Source organism: Ursus maritimus, unplaced genomic scaffold (assembly GCF_017311325.1).
Source record: "Ursus maritimus isolate PB19 unplaced genomic scaffold, ASM1731132v1 scaffold_16, whole genome shotgun sequence".
In the NCBI taxonomy this organism is placed as follows: Eukaryota; Metazoa; Chordata; class Mammalia; order Carnivora; family Ursidae; genus Ursus; species Ursus maritimus.
In genome coordinates, this window is record NW_024424008.1 from 38,992,392 (window position 1) to 39,012,111 (window position 19,720).

Sequence of the window (19,720 nt, forward strand, 5' to 3'; positions counted from 1 at the left end):
CGACCGTTCATCCTCTCTCATTGCACTCCTGACCTCAGAGGAAGTGCCTGAGGTCATGGGCAAGGGCAAGGGCTTTAAAAGGAGGGCAGACCCTGACAGAGTTCCAGTCCCATCAGGGACTAGCTGTGCCGCCTTTGGCAGATCACGTAACCTCTCTGGACCTCAGTTTCTTCATCTATACGATGCTCACAGTAGTAACTGCTCATCATAGTGTTGTCTTGAGGCTTAAGTGAGTTTAAATGAGCACATAAGCAAAGTGCCTGAAATAGTGATTGCTCTATAGAAAAGAGTTCTTCAAATGTTCATGGCCGTTGTTATCAGGTTTAAATTTCTTTATTTGTAAAACAGGGCTCCTAACATACCTATATCTCTCAGGCCTGTTGTGGGGATTAAATTAAGACGTTGCCCAGGAGCAGGAAGCCCGATGCCTGCCACAGAGCAAGCACTCAAATGTTAACCTCATTATCGTCGGGCTGGCTCCGAAACATTCAGTTCTCTCTGGCTACAATTACAGAACCGGAGCCTTAAAATTACGAGCGTGCAGGGAAGAACCCATGAAGTCCCCATGGGACTAGGCATCCTTCCCAAATCCAGGATGGCATGAAATGGGTTTAAAAGACTGCACATGCCTTCTTTACCTATTAAATCCGGGCATACTTCAAACAGGCTGCATGAAGACTCCGCATTTTCTTCTGTGGGAATTCAGGTTTACACGAACCATTTAATACCGCCCTACCATTTAGAAGAAAATCACCGGGAGTTGCTGGCTTCCTGGCCCTGGTCCAGCTTCCGGCTGGCACGGAAGCTAGGTCAAGATGAATCTGCAGTTACTACTGAGACACTGCTGTGATCCAAAGAGCGCTACGTAAGTTATTTCTCTAAATTTGTATTCTTGAGAAAAGGATGTTCCCCTCAACTTACTAGCTATGCCACCTCATGGAATAACCTCTCGCAGTGTTATTAGTTTTCGCTTCTGTGCAACATAAACATGGTGCTACCCAAATTTTAGGTATTATAATAAATGACACCCACAATATTAACTTTGCACTTGGGTTCACAGTTCGCACTACAACAGACAGAACTCTACTTTCCTGATACTCCCGATGCCTAGGGAACATACATGGCTTGGAAACAAAGACAGCTTCCTCACCGAACAGGAATCTGCAAGATTCCAAAGTCAGGCAGTAATCCCGTCATCCGTTGAAGGCACGCTAACTGCAGAGGCCAGAAAGCCAGGAGGCTTGAGTATTAATATAAGATGATCTAAATGGTGTGAACTTGGGCTTAACCTTTGAACTCACTGGCCAGTATTACTTGGTTATTTATTGAGGGTGCTAAATAGTGTGTGCAGAGTTAGGGGGAATGTATAAGGGATATGTTTTCTTAAACCGTAAAAGAGGGAAACGATTTTAAGTAACAAACACCCAGGAGTGTTACTAATTAAATATTAATAATTAATGTCCATTTTAAATCATTCCTACTAATTCACAGATGATTGAAATAATTCCAAAAAAGAACCAAACAAAAGAAATAATACAAATGATGGTGGGGTAGGGGAGCGTTCTGTGGGATATCCAAGCACAAAGCTGGCACTACTCTCAGAAACTATAAGCATGCTTCTTACTTCTGGCTAATCAAATGCTTTTATAATACTGTTTATTTCAAATGCATTGTCATAATCATTAAAAATTAGGTACTACGTTACCATTTTTCAATTATCTCATGTACTTAATGTAATAAATTACACCTCCTTTAAAAATATTCTATTTATTTCACCAAAGTATATACTCAACTCCGTGATTTTACCAAGGTTAAGTTGGGAAACTATCCACAGGTCAGCTTTGGCTAAAACCCTGACTTCCAGAGGTTACAACCACAAACATGAAGAGCTAATGTCAGAGATCTGAAATTGATTCCACCAGGTCTCCTTTCCTCTACTATAACCAGAAAAAGATAAGAGCTCAGGTCATGATCTCGGCGTCTTGGGACTGAGCCCCGCAATGGGCTGCCGGCTCAGCGGGGAATCTGCTTGTCTCTCTGCCCCTTCCCCCTGCTCATGTTCTCTCTCTCTCTCAAAACAAATTAAAATCCTTAAAAACAACAAATCCATGCAATGAAAACATTCACATTTTAATATAGAAGATGGTTTTTATTAGCATTTTAAAGTGGAGTTCCCTGATACTCATTAGGGGGCTAATAAGGTCCATGACAAGTGTTCAATGGCCTGAAAAATGAGAAAAATAAGAAGGGACTGGTGTGCACGTGTGTGTGCATGCACCTGAATGCGTAAGGATATGGAACTACTAACTGTCTTCTCTTGAAGAAAGAGTGCTCTGAATTCTGTGATTACCTTTTTATTTTTTTTAAATATTTTTAATAAAATGATAGCAATAGTACATGGATAGTCTGCACTATTAAGAATGAATGGCCTTATCTAAAAATTTCTTAATTTTTCACTTTCCCCTGAAAACCAAAGGCTTGGTTCTTTATTTCTGAGGTTCCATAATGTTGAAAGTCAAGAAAGGGCAGAAATTCTTGGGTAAGTAACCCATATCTGTTTACAACTAGAAAATCAGACAATTTGCCAAAATGACTTTCACAGGGCAGAGAGGGAGGAAATTACATTTCAAATTACAAACGGCACTCTCTATGTGCTCTTCTGCTAACCATTTTACTCTGTTTACTAGGTGCAAGCCATATTCAGATACCAATCAGGATAAAGCAAATTACTTTAACTTCTAATGTCCATTAAAACAATTGCGAAAATAACAAAAATACGAAAGAGCTGCACCCTCCCCCCAAGTTCAAAGCAAGTCAAAAAGGCATCTTTCCTATGATTTATGTAGCATTTAAATTTAAAAGTAAATACAGACTGGATTATCAGCTCACACCAGATCTGCTTGCAGACAATGATTCTTCCTGTCTGGGACCCGTGCCCATGTGCATTATTGTAATTATCAGCAATTTAAAAAAATAAAGTAATAACGCTAGTATGAGCTGCTGGTCGGTATGTTTACTGCTTGCTGCCTCAACCATTAATTAACCTTCCTGGGTTCAAGCCACTGCAACTACTAAATAAATGCATCAAGGAGAAAGGGAACCGCTCCGTGCAAGTAAAAAGAATGAATAAAAATAATGTAAATGTGGGTGTAAACGCACATGAACACGAACACGCCCCCACAATGGAAGTACAACTGCACATTGGGCTACTTGTCAGGTGGGCCTCTGGGAAGCTGTGTCCTCTCCTGCCCTCCCTGAGCCATTTTCCCCCAACATTCTGAATCATCGCAAGTCAGAACACATCAATCACTCCTCCATCTGGGAGAGGTTCACTCTTCCACCCAAAATCCCCCTCCATCCATCACCCAGCCCCAGGCTCAGCACCACCCTTCCGGTCCTTGGGTCTGTCCACAAGCGAGGCTCTTTCTTCCCTCAGGGCTCTCCCCCTACAGCACTCCCTTCCCCTGTTCTTCCCCAGGCAGGCACATTCTCAGAGGTCCAGACTCCTCTCAAATCTGCATCTTCTGCAGGCCCTTCCTGAGGACAGGCCCCAACCCCACTGGTTTATTTTCCCCTCAAGCAATCTAAACTACCTTGCCAATTCACCTGCATGGCCACCTCCCTCCTGTTAGAAGGTGAGTTCCTCGAAGGGGAGGCCTTATATGGTTTTCTAACCACTGTATCTGGACATGGCATCTAGAATACAGTAAGTAGTCGTTTATAGCCAAGCAAGTGACTGACTCGAAAGCCCTCACTTTTGTTTTTTTCCAAGACATTTAAACTAATATTAATTAGCAGGTATCACTCAGCAATTCCTTTTTTTTTTTAAGATTTATTTTAGAGAAGGAGAACACATGTGAATGGGGGAGGGACAGAGGGAGAGGAAAAAGGGGGCAGAGAGAGAGAGAGAGAGAGAGAGACAGAATCTCAAGCAGACTCCTCAATCAGCAGAGGATCCCAATGCAGGGCTCGATCCATGACCCTGAGATTATGACCTGAGCCGAAACCAAGAGTCAGATGCTTAACCAACTGAGCCACCCACACGGCCCATCACTCAGCAATTTCTACATGATTAACACTGTACAAGTTTCAATGAGGTAGACCTATAATGATAAATCAAATGAAAATAAGAAACTTATGCAATATAACAAGTTTCAATTTTTTTTTTTTAAATAAGCTCTGTGCCCAACATGGGGGCTAGAACTCATGACCCAGGAATGAGGAGTCACATGCTTGACCAACTGGACCAGTCAGGTGCCCCAAAAAGTTTCACTTTGTAGAAAATGTTTGCTGAGTGCATCCATGTACACAGCCTGAAAAGCCACAGAACACAGGCTTGTCCTAGAAGAGCAGTCCTCCACCTCAACGGGCCCGCGCTCCTGAGGCTGCGCTCCCAGCCTTTCCTCCACTATTGACCTCCGCAGTGCTCAACGGCACGCTTTTATCTCTGCACCCTGTTCAGTCCAGACAGTACCTAGTAGCTCCCTAGTGAAAAAAAGGGTTTCACTCAGAGGCACCTGGGTGGCTCATTGGTTCAGCATCAGACCCTTGATTTTGGCTCAGGACATGATCTCAGGGCCGTCAGATCGAGCCCTGCGTCCGGCTCTGTGCTCCCAGAGTCTGCTTGAGATTCTCTTTCTCTGGTCCCCCCAACTCAAAAAAAAAACAGTGTTCCACTCAGAAACCACCATACTCCACGTTTATGCACTCACTTCCCCTTGCCCTGGTCAAATCAATACTCCTATTTACATTCTCATACCATAAAAATGTACTCTGATTACAGTTCCTTTCTTTGGTATCTATTCTCCCCCTTAGAGACAGCAACTGCACCTTTTCTTTCACCTGCTTGGTTTCACATCTACTGATCCCTCCGGCTCTGAGATTGTCAAAAAGGTCTGCAAAGCTCCCTCAGCGCCGTCTGATGCAAGGGGTGATCCAATGGTTTCAATTTCTTTTTTTCTGGAAGACAGGCCTCCCTCAGGCCTGTCATTCTCCTACTTCAGCTACACTGATTATTCTCTAGACCTGCACACACCTGCCATTCCTGGGGCTTTGATCACAAATTCCTTCCCCCTTCCTCCTATTCCCTGACTCCATCCTTTCCTGTCTTGACTTTCTGCCCAGTTTAATGGCTCACACCTTCTGACAGCTTCCCAAGAAAAAAAGGGTGTGTGAACAGTAAGTTGCAAACATAACGGGTCTCAAAACCAGTTTTTATTTTATGCATGCACTTTATCACTAATTTGCACAAGAACGAAATTGTAAGCTAGACACCATTTTCCCTCAGCAGTTAAGGCGTGAAGCTACTATCTTCCAGCTTCCCGCACTGCTGCTGATAAATCTAAGGGAAATTTGACTCGGAATCTTTTATGCAGGTCTCTTTCTTTCTATATGAAAGTAAGTTCTAAGATTCTTCCCAATCTCTGCTGTTCTGACGATTCAACATAATGTGACTTGGTGTGGGGTTCTGTCCCCGACCTGAGCTCTCCATTGGCCAAGTCAACCCAGACACACTCAGTCCTACATGTCTCCTCTGTTCTCTTTCTGAAATTCTTATTCCGTGCTTCTCGGACTCTCTACGTTAATCCCCTGCTTTTCTTCATTTTCCTGTCTACGTTCTTAGTGTTCTCTCTGAAAGATTTCTACTATATTTTTAAATTTCTGGTGGCATATTTCTCATCTTCAAGAACTCTTCCTCGTTCTCTGCCCTATTTTACTACAAATTATTACGTCATAGATGGAATACCCTTCCCTCTTTGACATAAATATCAAGAACTTATCTGAAGTTATTTGCTTCCTGCCTTGTCTTCAAGTTGCTTTCCTCCCCCCCACATCTGTTTTTGTTCTTAATCATGTTCATGGCATTCCTGAGATCTTTGGTGTTCCTAAGCCACCTAATTCAATATTTAAGAAGGGGGCACTAAAAAGCTGTTTATAAAGTATGGGTTTTTTTTTTTTCTAAGATTTTATTTATTTATATGAGAAAGCATGAGAGAGGGAGCAGGGAGCACACAGGCGGGGGGAGGGGCAGAGGGAGAGGGACAAGCAGACTTCCCACTGAGTGGAGAGCCCAACACGGGAGCTCGATCCCAGGACCCTGGGACTGTGCCACGAGCAGAAGGCAGATACTTAACTGACGGAGCCACCCCAGTGCCCCTGGATAGAAGTTTTCTGTACGTGGATAGGACCAGTCAGTGAGTGACCTATCTGGAGAGGAGGGCAACAAGTTCCCTGCCTGGGACCCACCAGCCCGCTGTCAGGGGACTGGTGGCCCAGTTAAGGAGCCTGTCACCTCTCAGCCTCTCATCTTCTGCGGGCCTGCTGTCCCCAGGAAAACTGGGAAAAGTCTTTCCCCGGGGTGCACAGTGAGAGGGGTATTCCTGGCCTGATTCCTCACACTTAGTTTCAACCCCTCCTCACCCACTCAGAAGCCCTGACACTTCCTGTTCCTCAGTCCAGTCCTGCTCTGCAAATCAGTTTGCTTTTAGTTGGCTTCTCCCCCCGCATTTACATTTCAGTTCCTTCTGGTCTGCTAATAACTCTGCTACCTGGGGTCCATCTGCTTTCCGTCTTCAAGATTCTGTGAACATCTCTCCTCTCCAGTTCTTTGTCCTTGTTGGCTTATTCATGTATTAAATACATCGAAAGCTAAGCCACATTCTCTCTCTCACCAGGACACAGAACAACCGGAATCATCCACCTGCCTCTCTTAAGGTGTAACAATTCAAAAGCTGCTAAATATGAATATATTTGAAAACTAGAGATAGGAAAGTACCAACAACAAAATCGTAAGCTTTTATTTTTGATTAAACATAATGCCCATTAAGAAAATAAAAGTCTGATCCTTTACTCAAAGATTATTTCACTGGGGACACCTGGGTGGTTCAGTCAGTTAAGCATCTGTCTTTGGCTCAGGTCATGATCCCAGAGTCCGGGGATCGAGTCCCACATCAGGTTCCTTGCTCAGCGGGGAGCCTGCTTCTCCCTCTGCCTGCACAGCTCACCCTGCTTGTGCTCTCTCGCTCGCTCGGACAAATAAATAAAACCTTTTAAAAAATTCTTTCACTGGATTACTTTACAATTATGTTACAGTCAACATACTATCAGTTGAATTGTATCCCCACCAAAACTCATATTTGAAGTCCTTTTTTTTTTTTTTTAAAGATTTTATTTATTTATTTGACAGAGAGAGAGACAGCCAGCGAGAGAGGGAACACAAGCAGGGGGGAGTGGGAGAGGAAGAAGCAGGCTCCCAGCAGAGGAGCCTGACGTGGGGCTCGATCCTATAACGCCAGAATCACGCCCTGAGCCGAAGGCAGACGCTTTTAACCGCTGTGCCACCCAGGCACCCCCATATTTGAAGTCCTAACCCCCACTACCTCCACATGTGATGTTATCTGGAAATCAGGTCATTGCAGATGTAATTCAGATGAGGTCTTACTGGACTATGGTGGGCCCGGAATCCAATTCTGCTGATGCCCTTATATAAGGGGAAATGGACACACACACACACACACACACACACACACACACACACAGGGAGAAGGCCATGTAAAGACTGGAGCTCTGCTGCCAAAAGCCAAGGAACCGCCAGAAGCTAGGAGAGAGGCCTGGAACAGACCCTTCCAACAGCACTTTCAGACGGAGCACCGCCCTACCGTCCCAACAACTTGGTCCCTGACTTCTGGCCTCCAGAACAGTCAATACATTTCTCTTCCTTCAGCCACTCAATCTGTGGTACTTTGTTACAGCAGCCCTAGCACATGAATACACCAGGTCAACCAGTAAGACTCAAGATCCCTATCTGGGGAGCTAATAGTCTTGGAGACAGGATCCAGGCACAGAGAAACCCAGAACTACAGTGTAACACATGCATTATGAATGAGAGGTGAGGAAGTGGAAACTGAGTGCAGTGTCATCTGAGAAGAGCTACAGCGGAGACAGGTACAGGGCAGGGCCCAGAAGAGAACAGCTATGGGGGTGGGGGGAAGGGCCAAGTCTTCAGAAGCTCTCCTCCAGAAAAACTGGGCTTGGGCTCTCTTCCAGCTCGAGTAGGACTTGATGGGCATATTTCAGAAGGTGGAAGGGTGTCATCCGGGAAGATGAGGTAGAGACAAGGAGGTCAGTCAGGAAGCTGCTGCACTCACCCAGCATGGCTAGAAAAAGGACAGACTGGAGAAATGGTGAGAGGATGTGGACAAGAGATATGAAAGAAACGTCAAAATGATGCCAACTTCCTAATTCTGGCAACTAGGGAGCAGTGGAGCTAATAACCAAAGGAACTTTAGAGGGTTGGAAGGAGAGGACTGGAGATGGACAGACCTCAGATTTGGATGCCCTGTATTCAAAATACTCCAACGTCACCTGAGTGGCAAAAGTGGAGATATTTACCAGACAAAAATACAGGCCAAGACCTCCAGAGGATAATGTGGGCTGGAATCATGAATTTGCAATTTAATAACAGGTTGAAAGAATTTTAAGCCCAGAGAATCCATAGGATCATCTGGGGCAACCTCATTTAAAAAGGAGAAGGGGCACCTGGGTGGCTTAGTCGGTTAAGCGGCTGCCTTCAGCTCAGGACATGATCTCAAGGTCCTGGGATCGAGCCCCACATCGGGCTCCTTACTTAATGGAGGAGTCTGCTTGCCCCTCTGCTTGTCCCTCTCCCTCTTGCTCATGTGTGCTCTCTCTCTAATAAATAAAATCAAGGAAGGAAGGAAGGAAGGAAGGAAGGAAGGAAGGAAGGAAGGAAGGAAGGAAAGAAAGAGAAAAAGAAAGCAAGCAAGCAAAAGAAAAGAGGAAGATATGTCAGAAATCAATCTCTCTCCCTCCTGCACATGGGAAAGCCCATGTGAGGATACAGAGACAAGGCAGAAACTAACCCTGCTGACACCTTGATCTTGGATTTCCAGCCTCTAGAAATGCAAGAAAACAAATTCCTTCATTTAAACCACCCAGTCTGTGGTATTTTGTTACGGTGGCCTAGCAAACCTAATAAAAATCACATCACTATCACACTGCATATGAATACAACGTTCAAAGGAAAGTTTGTGCCTTGGCTACAAAAATGTATGTTGAAACTAAAACTTTTTACAATATAAATTAATAATTTATTCATTTTGTAACACGAATATGCAGAAGACTTTAATTAAAAGCATAGTGTGATGTGAACTGGCTACAAAAACAAGAAAAATCTGAAGAATGCTGGTTGATATTGATTAAATTTAGGCTTGCTTTTCCAATTTTTGCAATGCTCCTTTGAATTGATATTAATAGTATTGAGCTGATACAAGAGCTGGTGGATTTACTTAAATGATCATTCTGAATTTACATACTTTTGTTTCAAGGTTAAACTGACTCTAAGGGCTCCTGGGTGGCTCAGTCAGTTAAGCATCCCACTCTTGATTTCAGCTCAGGTCATGATCTCAGGGTCATGGGATCGAGCCCCAAGCTGGGCTCCACACTCAGCAGAGTCCACTTGTCCCTCTCTCTCTGCTCCTCCCTCCCACCCCCACTGCTCACGCACTTTTTCTCAAATCAGTATTTTTTTAAAAATAAAATAAAGAACATGAACCAGCTCTGTCAACATAGACACAAATACCAAAGGAACAGGATTTTTTTTAAACTCCACTCAGTTATTAGAAAACATCTGTGTTTGGTACAACTTGAGAATGTCTACTTCGTCAAATGTAAATTTCATGAAATCTAAATAAAAATCAAGTATTTCCAATGAAGATTACCATCTAAGCTGAGCTGTGGTTATAAATGTAAAATACATGTAGAACTTCAAAGAATTGGTATGTAAATTTTTTAAATGCAAAATATCTCAATTTTATTACATGTTGATTTTATAACATGATTATACATATTGAAATGGTTAGATCACAGCCACATTGGGTCAAATAAAATATAATGGTCAAACTAATTTCATCTACTTTTGCTTTTTTTTTTTTTTTTTAAGTAGGCTCCACATTCAACATGGGGCTTGAATTCACAACCCTGAGATCAAGAGTCACGTGCTCTATGAACTGAGTCAGCCTGGTTCCATCTATTTTTCAGTTTTTAAAAACAATGTCAACTACAAAAAATTTTAACTACATATACATGGCTTCCATTTACTTCTGTGGGACAGTTCTGTGCTCAATGTTCAGTTAACATTGTGCTAAAAGGCATGACCTGAGTGACCTTTTTCATTCACCTTTACATTCCATGCAAACGCATTTTCTTTTCTTTCATCAAGAAGGATAAGGCTAGCAAGAGCTTCCGGTGAGCCGAAGAATGGGGTAGGTACTCAGCCGAAGAATGGGGTAGGTACTCAGAGGGTTCCTTGAGAAATCTTAAGGTTGCCAAGAATTACATGGGTTAAGAGCCACAGAGCTTCCCTGAAGAGGTTAAGCTATTCAAAAGAGACAAGGGGGTTACAAGCAAAATAATGAACAGGAATTAGACAGGAAAAAGACATTTCTTGAGACATTTTTCAAGAGATTCAGTATTAAAAGTGGGGGGGCTGGGGGGGGCATAGAGGATTCAATATAGGTTTTGTAAGTGGGTTAAGTGCCAAGAGCCAAAGTTCTTGTTTTATCCAATTGGTGGGGGGAGGGGGGGAGGTAGACACTCTCCCCCACCCCCAAACTTCTTAGATCCACAAATATGAAAGGAACCGTCATTGAGACACAAACAAACAAATTCCTCTTCTTCCACGCTCTGACAACCACAGAACAAAATCCAAGGACCATCCAAAGAAAATAAAAATAACCAGAACAGAGCCTATGTGATATGATGTTCACATCCCATAGGAATTGCTGATTCAATTCTTTTTGGTTTAAGTCAGTAAACATTTTAACAACCTTACAAGAGTAGGCTCTCCAGATAATCAAATGAACAAGTCACAAGTACTCACGTGCACGGAGGCTTGCCTTGGCGGGGGAAACAATTCTGTAAACAAAATAATCCTAATAAAGAAGGAAAGCTTCTTAAACTCTGTCATACAGGAGGTCCCCAACTGCTGTCTGACTGGTTCCTAAACGACAGTTAAAAGTTAAGCCCAAATAAAAGGTGCAGTGATGGTACCCCGTTTCTATGGTGTAACTTTCTAAATTGGGAGTCTATTCCTGAACAAATACGAAAATAAGAGAAAGAAGAGCAGACACAAACGCTGTTATAAACAACTTAAGTATTTCGATCATGAAAGTTCTTTTGGAGTGTTTCCTTCATGGACTAGAGTGGCTGAGGCTTCTTAAAATACTTAAATCTAAGGAAGTCCAGAGAGATGACATCTTTTCCTGGAAAACTTCCCTGGAACAAGCGTGGGTACCCTTTGTGGCTCTAAAAACCTTAGTATTTCCTTCAAGTTTACACACCCGGATGATTCCCATTGCTGACTCATTACATATGAATGCGTCAACCCCATCAAGGAAGGAGTCGGGCATTCTTCCAAAGATACATAGTTAGTGATTCCTTACTTCCAAATTCAGCTAACTCTTCTGGAAAACTCTGTGGCGTTTCCATATCCCTTGTAGCCTTCCCCTGAGTGCTGATTTTCTTAAAAATCCACTAATACTTCCCCCTCCACCCCCCGGAGCAATCAAACCATCCTTTCCTTGGGCTAAAAACCTCTTTCCTTTGATAATTTACAGACATTCCCCAGACCAAGTGTAATCACTTACTCTTTATAATAACATGCCATTTTAATGTGAATTCAAACACATCATAAAAGCAAATCAATAAAAGGCAGATGACAGCTTGGCAACCATCGGCAAATGCCAAACCATCGTATTCTGGATGAAAAACTGACAGCCACCTTGCTCAAGTGATTTTATAAATTCCCAAACAGTTAAAAAGTCCCACCGAATAGTAAAAAGCCTTTATTCTCTAACATATCACTACAATCCACAACCATATGTGCATGTGTGTTATGTAAACACACACAAACATATATATGTATGTATACACAAATTCAGCAGTTCTTAAAAATTCACCCAGTGAAAATTGATATGGTTTGAAAGCACCAACAACCACACCAGTTTATGAAACACCAGCTCTACTACAAGCGTTCATATGTCCTCAGTAGATTAGCCTCTAAATGACGTCGACCCAAACACTGCCAGAAAATTATTTCTACCAACACGGTGCCCTTACCACCCCACGCCCACCCCTGTAAAGTCGTCTCAGCATTTAGGCACAGAGGTAATTTTCAGCACGTATGAGAACCTGTGTAGCAGACACACTTCGTCTATAAAAATCTCTCGTTTTTCTTCTAAAGTCTTACGAAGTCATCAGAACTAGTTCACCTTAAACCTTTCAAAGACTAGCAGGTCAAGCAGCTATTTATGTATAGTACTAGCTGGTATCTTAGTACCTCAGCCAAATTTGAGCAATCCAGGTTGGCGTGTATTAGAATGACTCTCCTTTTACCCACCTTGTCTCTTGGGAACAGCTGTTAAGTAGCTCAACGAAAGAATTCTTTTGCAACTCATCTCTAATACTTAATGCCAGTATGTAAGCAAGTATTCATATTAGGTTAAAGGGACTTCTTTGGCCCTATGAAAACAACTGGTTTCAAACATTTCCTAAGGTATGTAAGGCTAACAGTTGCCTACAGAACATCACAGAGGCCCTAGGTTAATCTCAGTAATATTTAACACAGCATTTTACTTGGCCAACAATGAACTCAACCTATGGTGGTATAAAATACTGTAACCTTACTGACCTTCTGATCACTTGTCTCTTTGCTTTCTTCCAAACATTTGCGCCCATTAAACCCCCAACGTCCCAAATACTGGATATGGCACTGATATGATATCAAAAAGAAATGTATCTTCACAAATTACCAAGCAAAAAGAATGCTAAAAATACTATACCTATAATATTAACTTCTTAATAACGGGTACCTGGGTGGCTCAGTCGGTTGAGCATCTGACTTGGTTTCGGCTCAAGTCATGATCTTGGGGTCATAAGATCGAGCACCGCATCAAGCTCCGTGTTCAGCATGCAGTCTGCTTGGGATTCTTTCCCTCTCCCTCTGCCCCTCCCCCCTCCCTTGCTCGTTCTCTCTCAAATAAAATCTTTAATAAAAATAATAATGTGTACTGAAGCAACCATTATTATCTCAAATGGGACTTGAAGTTTATGTTCTATTTCCTATAGCTTCTTGGAGATAGATACAAAATGCTGCTCTCATAATATCAGATTACCATAGGGATATTTTAATGAAATCCATTCATCCACTAAATCTACAATATGCCTTCACTTCCATTACTCTGTGACAAGTTCAACTTCTTCACTCACTACATACACATACATAAAACCACATGTAATGGCTCAGCTTGGCTACGAGCTTACCAGGTTTTGCATCTAATCTTTCAAAATCAATACTTAAAACATTTTAATCTGATTTTAATCTCTCCTGATTACTATTTCTATTGTTTAAAAACAACACTAACCAATCTTCAGTCTCAATGACTTGTATCAATTCACAAAATTAATCTTTCATAATGATAGCTCAGCAGGATATTTTATTAATGTAGATTCTGAGGAATCTAATCAAGCCTCATTCTTCTTAAGAGTTACTGTAAGAAGAGGTGCCTGGCTCGCCCAGTCGGTACAGCATGCAACTCTTGATCTCAGAGTCGTGACTCTGATCCCCACATTGTGTGTGGGCATTACTTAAAAGAAAAAAAAAAAAAAAAAAGGAGCTGCTATAAGGAAAAACATTTATACAGCATTAAGCAGAAATCATCTTCCAAAGGGAGTGGGGGCAGGGCAGAGTCCAACCAGACCATCAAAGAAGATTCTGTTATGAAAGGTGGTTTTCAGGTCAGCTGAAATCTGCCATAAGCAATAAACATTTATTGCAAGAGATAATTTCAATCCAACTTTCTCTTTCTCCTCTTTTCAACAAGGTTGAAAACTCTGTCTATGAATAACAGAGAGGTGACAGCAGCAGACAGAATATAAGACAAAAATGGCAACCCACATTCAACCTTCCTCAAGAAAACCAGAGTCTCCTTTCCATCTAAAGGAGGCTGGTGCTACTTGAGTGTGCCAAGGGCTGCCAGATCTTCCAATTTTTTAAAAACTGGAAAGGAATTTTAACAAAAAAACCATGTTATTTGGAAGTGATGGGATTTTTTTTAAAAGATTTTATTTTTAAGTGATCTCTACACCCAACGTGGGACTCAAACTCACAACCCTGAGATCAAGAGTCGAATGCTCCGTCAGCTGAGCCAGCCAGGCACCCTGGAAATGGTGATTTTTAATTTGAATTTAAAATACAATGAAGCCCAACATGGTGAGAACCAAGGAAAACAGTAGTCCAGGGGCGCCTGGGTAGCGCAGTCATTAAGCGTCTGCCTTCGGCTCAGGGCGTGATCCCGGCGTTATGGGATCGAGCTCCACATCAGGCTCCTCTGCTGGGAGCCTGTTTCTTCCTCTCCCACTCCCCCTGCTTGTGTTCCCTATCTGGCTGGCTGTCTCTCTGTCAAATAAATAAATAAAATCTTTAAAAAAAACAAAAAAAAAGAGACTAAGTTTAAAAAAAAAAACAAAACAGAAGTCTAGGCCACATGCAGACGGCAGGTTTTCCATCTCCATCCAGCAGTTATGTACCAGGAATCACACTGAGTAGGGGTGACAGTTAATTTCAGAATCCTAAAAGTCATCAAACACCTAACATACAGAAGTTATAGCACAAGCTAAAATTAATCATATGTCCATTATAAAAAATTTGATTATAGAAATTTAAGTTAAAGACCTAAAGACTTAATATTGACAATACTACTCAAAGTATTATCTACCAGTTCAGTGCAATTCCTATCAGAATCCCAAGTATTTTTTGCAGAAATTTTTTTAGAAATTTTAAAATTCATATGGAATCTCACACTCAAAAAGAATGAAGTTGGAAGACTTAAACTTTCTGACTTCAAAACTTACCACAAAGCTACCTCTAGTCATCAAAACAGTGTGTTACTAGCATAAAAATGGACACACAGAAGGGAGAACTCAGAAACAAACTCCTGCATATATAACCAGATGATTTTTTTTTTTTTTAAGATTTTATTTATTTATTCGACAGAGAGAGAGACAGCCAGCGAGAGAGGGAACACAAGCAGGGGGAGTGGGAGAGGAAGAAGCAGGCTCCTAGCGGAAGAGCCTGACGTGGGGCTCGATCCCAGAACTCCGGGATCACGCCCTGAGCCAAAGGCAGACGCTTAACCGCTGTGCCACCCAGGCGCCCCTAACCAGATGATTTTTGACGAGGGTGCCAAGACCATTCAACAGGGAAAGGACAGGCTTTCGACAAACACTGCTGGGAAAACTGGACAGTCACCAGCAAAAGAATGAAGTTGGACCCTTACTTTAAACCACAAACAAAAATCAACTCAAAATGGATCAAAGACCTAAACACAGGAGCTAAAAAGACAAAACTCTGAGGGTAGCAGAGCCTGACGTGGGGCTCGATCCCTGAACCCTGAGATCATGACCTGAGCCAAAGTCAGACACTTAACCCAATCAGCCACCCAGGTGCCCCAAAAGATAAAAATCTTAAAAGAAAACATGAAGGGCAAATCTTCACATTTTATTTGGCAAGGATTCCTTAGATAATGACACCAAACACACACACGCACAACAGCTAAACTGGACTTTATCCAAATTAAAAACTTCTGTACAAAGGACACTATCAAGAGAGTGAAGACGACCCAAAGAATGGGAGAAAATATTTGCAAGCCACCTATCTGATAAGGGATGAATATTCAGAACATATAAAGAACTCCTGCAACTCAACAACAAAAACCCAAATCAAAAATGTGCAAGACTTGAATAAACATTTCTCCAAAGATACACAAATGGCCAACATGAAAAGATGCTCCACATCCCTAAGCTTTATGGAAATGAAAATCACCATGAGAGACCACTTCACATCCATTAAGATGGCTATCCCAAAAAATAGAAACAACCGCTGGCGAGAATGTGGAGAAATTAGAACCCTTGCACGTTGATGGTGAGAATGTAAGATGGGGCAGCCACTATGGAAAACAGTTCACAGTTCCCAAAAAGTTCCACCAAGACTTTCTATATGATCCAACAATTCCACTTTCCAGTACATACCCAAAAGAATTGAAACAGAACTTAGATACAAGTACACCCATGTTTACAGCAGCAGTATTCACAACAGCCAAAGAGTGGAAACATCCCAAATGTCCATCAACAGATGAATGAATAACAGAATGCGGTATATATACACACAAGGGAATATCATTCGGCTTTAAAGAGGAATGCCATTCTGATACATTTACTTTAAGAACATTCTAATGCTTTAGAAGAACATTTATAAGAATCAGCAAGTTCAAAAGAGAGGTTTGCGGGGGGGGGGGGGGGTTGGAGCCAGGGAGAGACAGGAGTTCATGTGTAATAGGTACAGAGTCTCTGTTTGAAAGATGAAAAGTTCTGGAAATGGACAGTGCTGATAGTTGCAGGGCACTGTGAACATACTTAATGCCACTGAACTATACACTTAAAATTGACTACTTTAACCATTTTTATGTTATGTATGTTACCAAAAAACAATTTATGGGGCGCCTGGGTGGCTCAATTGGCTAAGCGTCCAACTCCGGATTTCAGCTCTGGATTTTAGCTCCGGCCATGATCTCAGGGTTGTGAGATGGAGCTCTGTGTCGGGCTCCATGCTGGGCGGGGAGCCTGCTTAATTCTCGCTCTCCTGCTCCCCGCTCCCTCTCCCTGCTCCCCCCCACACACATGTGGGTATGATCCCTCTCTAAAAAAAAGAAAAAAGAAAGAAAGAAAAGAAAAGAAATTTCAGTTAGAGAAATGTTTATATATTCAGGCTGACATATGTAAAATACCTGGAAGTAAAGCCTAGAAATAAGGTTTTTAAAAAAGATAAACTGGACTAAAATCATCTATTTTAAAAGCCTGGAGAAGTGTTGACTATCATTTTTCCAACAACATAAAAGGCTTCTTTCATTTATCATTTTAGTAACTATGTGCTGCTTTCAGCTATAGTGTTATTTGTGCGGTCACAGTGCCCTGCATACAGCAATTTAATAAATATGGGCTAATAATGATGACTATGAAGAACTTCACATGAACCAATTACCACGGGAAGTCTTCAAATTTAGAACAAGTTATTACAAAGGTTCTTTTAAATGTCAATTTGAGATACAGCTAAAATGATAAAAAAAAAAAAAAGGCAACATCCATTGCATATCGTTTACAATAGAGAAAAGCCAGAAATATGAATATCTAATTGTAAAGGAATGAATTAAATAAATTATAGATAAATTACAGAATAGGAAGATACTGCTTTTATATATATTTCTGAAAAAATGGGCAAGTTCAAAGATATGCATGTTCTTTGGGGTTCTGCTACTAAAAAGGTAATGATTTCTACAAATCTCAATTACTTCCAGTCTTTCAGGACAAAAAATATCCTTGAAAACTTAATTCCAGAATCTAAAAACATTCCGTCATAGGGGTGCCTGGCTGGCTCAGTCAGAAGAGCATGCACCTCTTGATCTCAGGGTCATGAGTTCAAATCCCAGGTTGGGCCTGGAGGCTAAAATTGAAAGGAAAAAAAAAAAGTAATAAAGGGGTGCCTGGGTGGCTCAGTCGGTTTAGTGTCTGCCTTCTGCTCAGGTCATGATCCCAGGGTCCTGGGATCAAGCCCTGTGTCCGACTCCCCTTCTCTGTGAGAAGTCTGCTTCTCCCTCTCCCTCTGTCCCTCTCCCCCATGCTTGCTCATTCTCTCACACATGCACTCTCTCTCTCAAATTAAATCTTTTTTAAAAGTAGGAATAATAAGATACATAAAAACATTCCCTCACTTTTCCTACATAATTGAGCCCACTGAGTGTTCACCTAACTTCAAAGACTCTCCAGAAAGCACCAAAGAAGTACGAATACATTACACCATGTGCTTTTTATCAATACAATAAGCACTTTGCTTCCCATTTGCTCATTCGTATAAAATAAGGGCAAAATGCAATCATATATTCAAACTGTAATTCCAATACTGCAAATATCCAACCACTGACTAGTAAACAGTATTCTGCAGTAACTGGAAATGTTTGTGCCTCAGCTTAAGCACTATTATTCAGGGTACAGAAGGCAACTTGGGGGGATAAATATTGTACATTTAAAAATGCAGGGAGGGCCACTGCTGGGACACTCCCCTCTGAGCTTCATGCGCCTCTGAGCACACCGTGGCGGGGTCCCTGTGCACCCTGCTGGCTACCCTGGCTCTGACCCTGACACGAGCAGGAGCAAGTCTCCAATGGTGGGAGCCCCATGGGACGCTGGCCATGTCAGCAAGCAGGACGTGCAGCAGGCGAGCAAGGACATGTCCCACAGCTGTGCACTCCGGGTGGTGCTCGCCCATAAGCGTGTGGTGGCTGGGATGAACTACTTCTTGGACGTGGAGACTGGCCAAACCAGATATACCAAGTCCTAGCCCAACCTAGACAGCCGTCCCTTTCATGACCAGCCACACCTGATGAAGAAAATGCTCTGGGGGCATCTGCCTTTCGGCTCAGTCATGATTCCGGGGTCCTGGGACTGAGCCCCACGTCGGGCTCCCTGCTCAGAGGGGAGCCTGCTTCTGCTCCTCCCCCAAATTCTTCTCTAACAAATAAAATCTTTAAAAAGAAAAAGAGAGAGAGAGAAAGAGAAAAGAGAGGAAAAGAGGGAGGGAGGGGGGGGGGGGGGGACATGCGTTCTGCTCTTTCCAGGTATACACTGTCCCCTGGCCGGGCAAGACCTCCATGGTGAAGTCCAGCTGCCAGAATGCACAGAGAACCCTGACAGGCGGGTCTGTTCTGGTGCTCTTCTCCTACCCCACTCCCTCTTGTAGAGTTCCTAAGCCTTGGAAGGGTGGCCCTGCCCAGGTGGATGTCCCCTTAGTGTGCTGGCCTCAGGACACAAGGAGAGAAGGGCTCTGGGGCATTTACTGAACAGCTAAGTGACTGTAACTCCTTTCTTTAAACTAATTTCCAAATGCACCAATATGTAGTACGTGTGTTCTGTTCTATCTTAATCATGTTACTTTTTAGTAACATCAGCTAAAAATAGTAATAATAATAAAGTTTTTTAAAATGCAGGCAGTTCAGGGGCGCCTGGGTGGCTCAGTTGGTTAAGCGTCGGCCTTCGGCTCATGTCATGATCCCAGGGTCCTGGGATGGAGCCCCACATAAGACTCCCTGATCAGTGGGGAGCCTGCTTCTCTCTCTCCCTCTGCCTGCTGCTCCCCCTGCTTGTGCTCTCTGTCAAATAAGTAAATATTTTTTAAAAATTAAATTTAAAAAATTTTTTTAAATGCAGGGAGTTCAAAAGCGCCAAACCATAAAGGGTGATTCAACTGAAAGTGATGTGAAATATTTAATGTCCTGGAAAGTTATTCAAAATGTGAAGGGGGAGGAAGAACAGATTATAAACATATAAAGGGGAATCCACTTCTTAAAAAATTAAGATGTATAAAAAACAAGAGTGGAAAAATAAGTTATTTATCTAAATGGTAAATTATTTAATTCTTTAATTGGTTAATTTCTGTTTTGGTTTGTTTTGCCTTACCTGTCTTTTCTAAATTTTTCACAATGACCATGTATTTCTTCTTTAACACATACACGCACTAAGGGTCACCTTAATAATCATTTGTAAAGAGTCAATTTAGACTCTCAGTCATTTTTTTAAATATATATATATATAT

General features: G+C 42.1%; 1 protein-coding gene across 4 annotated transcripts in view; it reads right to left on the bottom strand.

The window, feature by feature from the left end:
• The window catches only part of APLP2 (amyloid beta precursor like protein 2), a 79,984-nt gene that overhangs the window by 44,055 nt on the left and 16,209 nt on the right, over window positions 1–19,720 (bottom strand). The window lies entirely within an intron of this gene.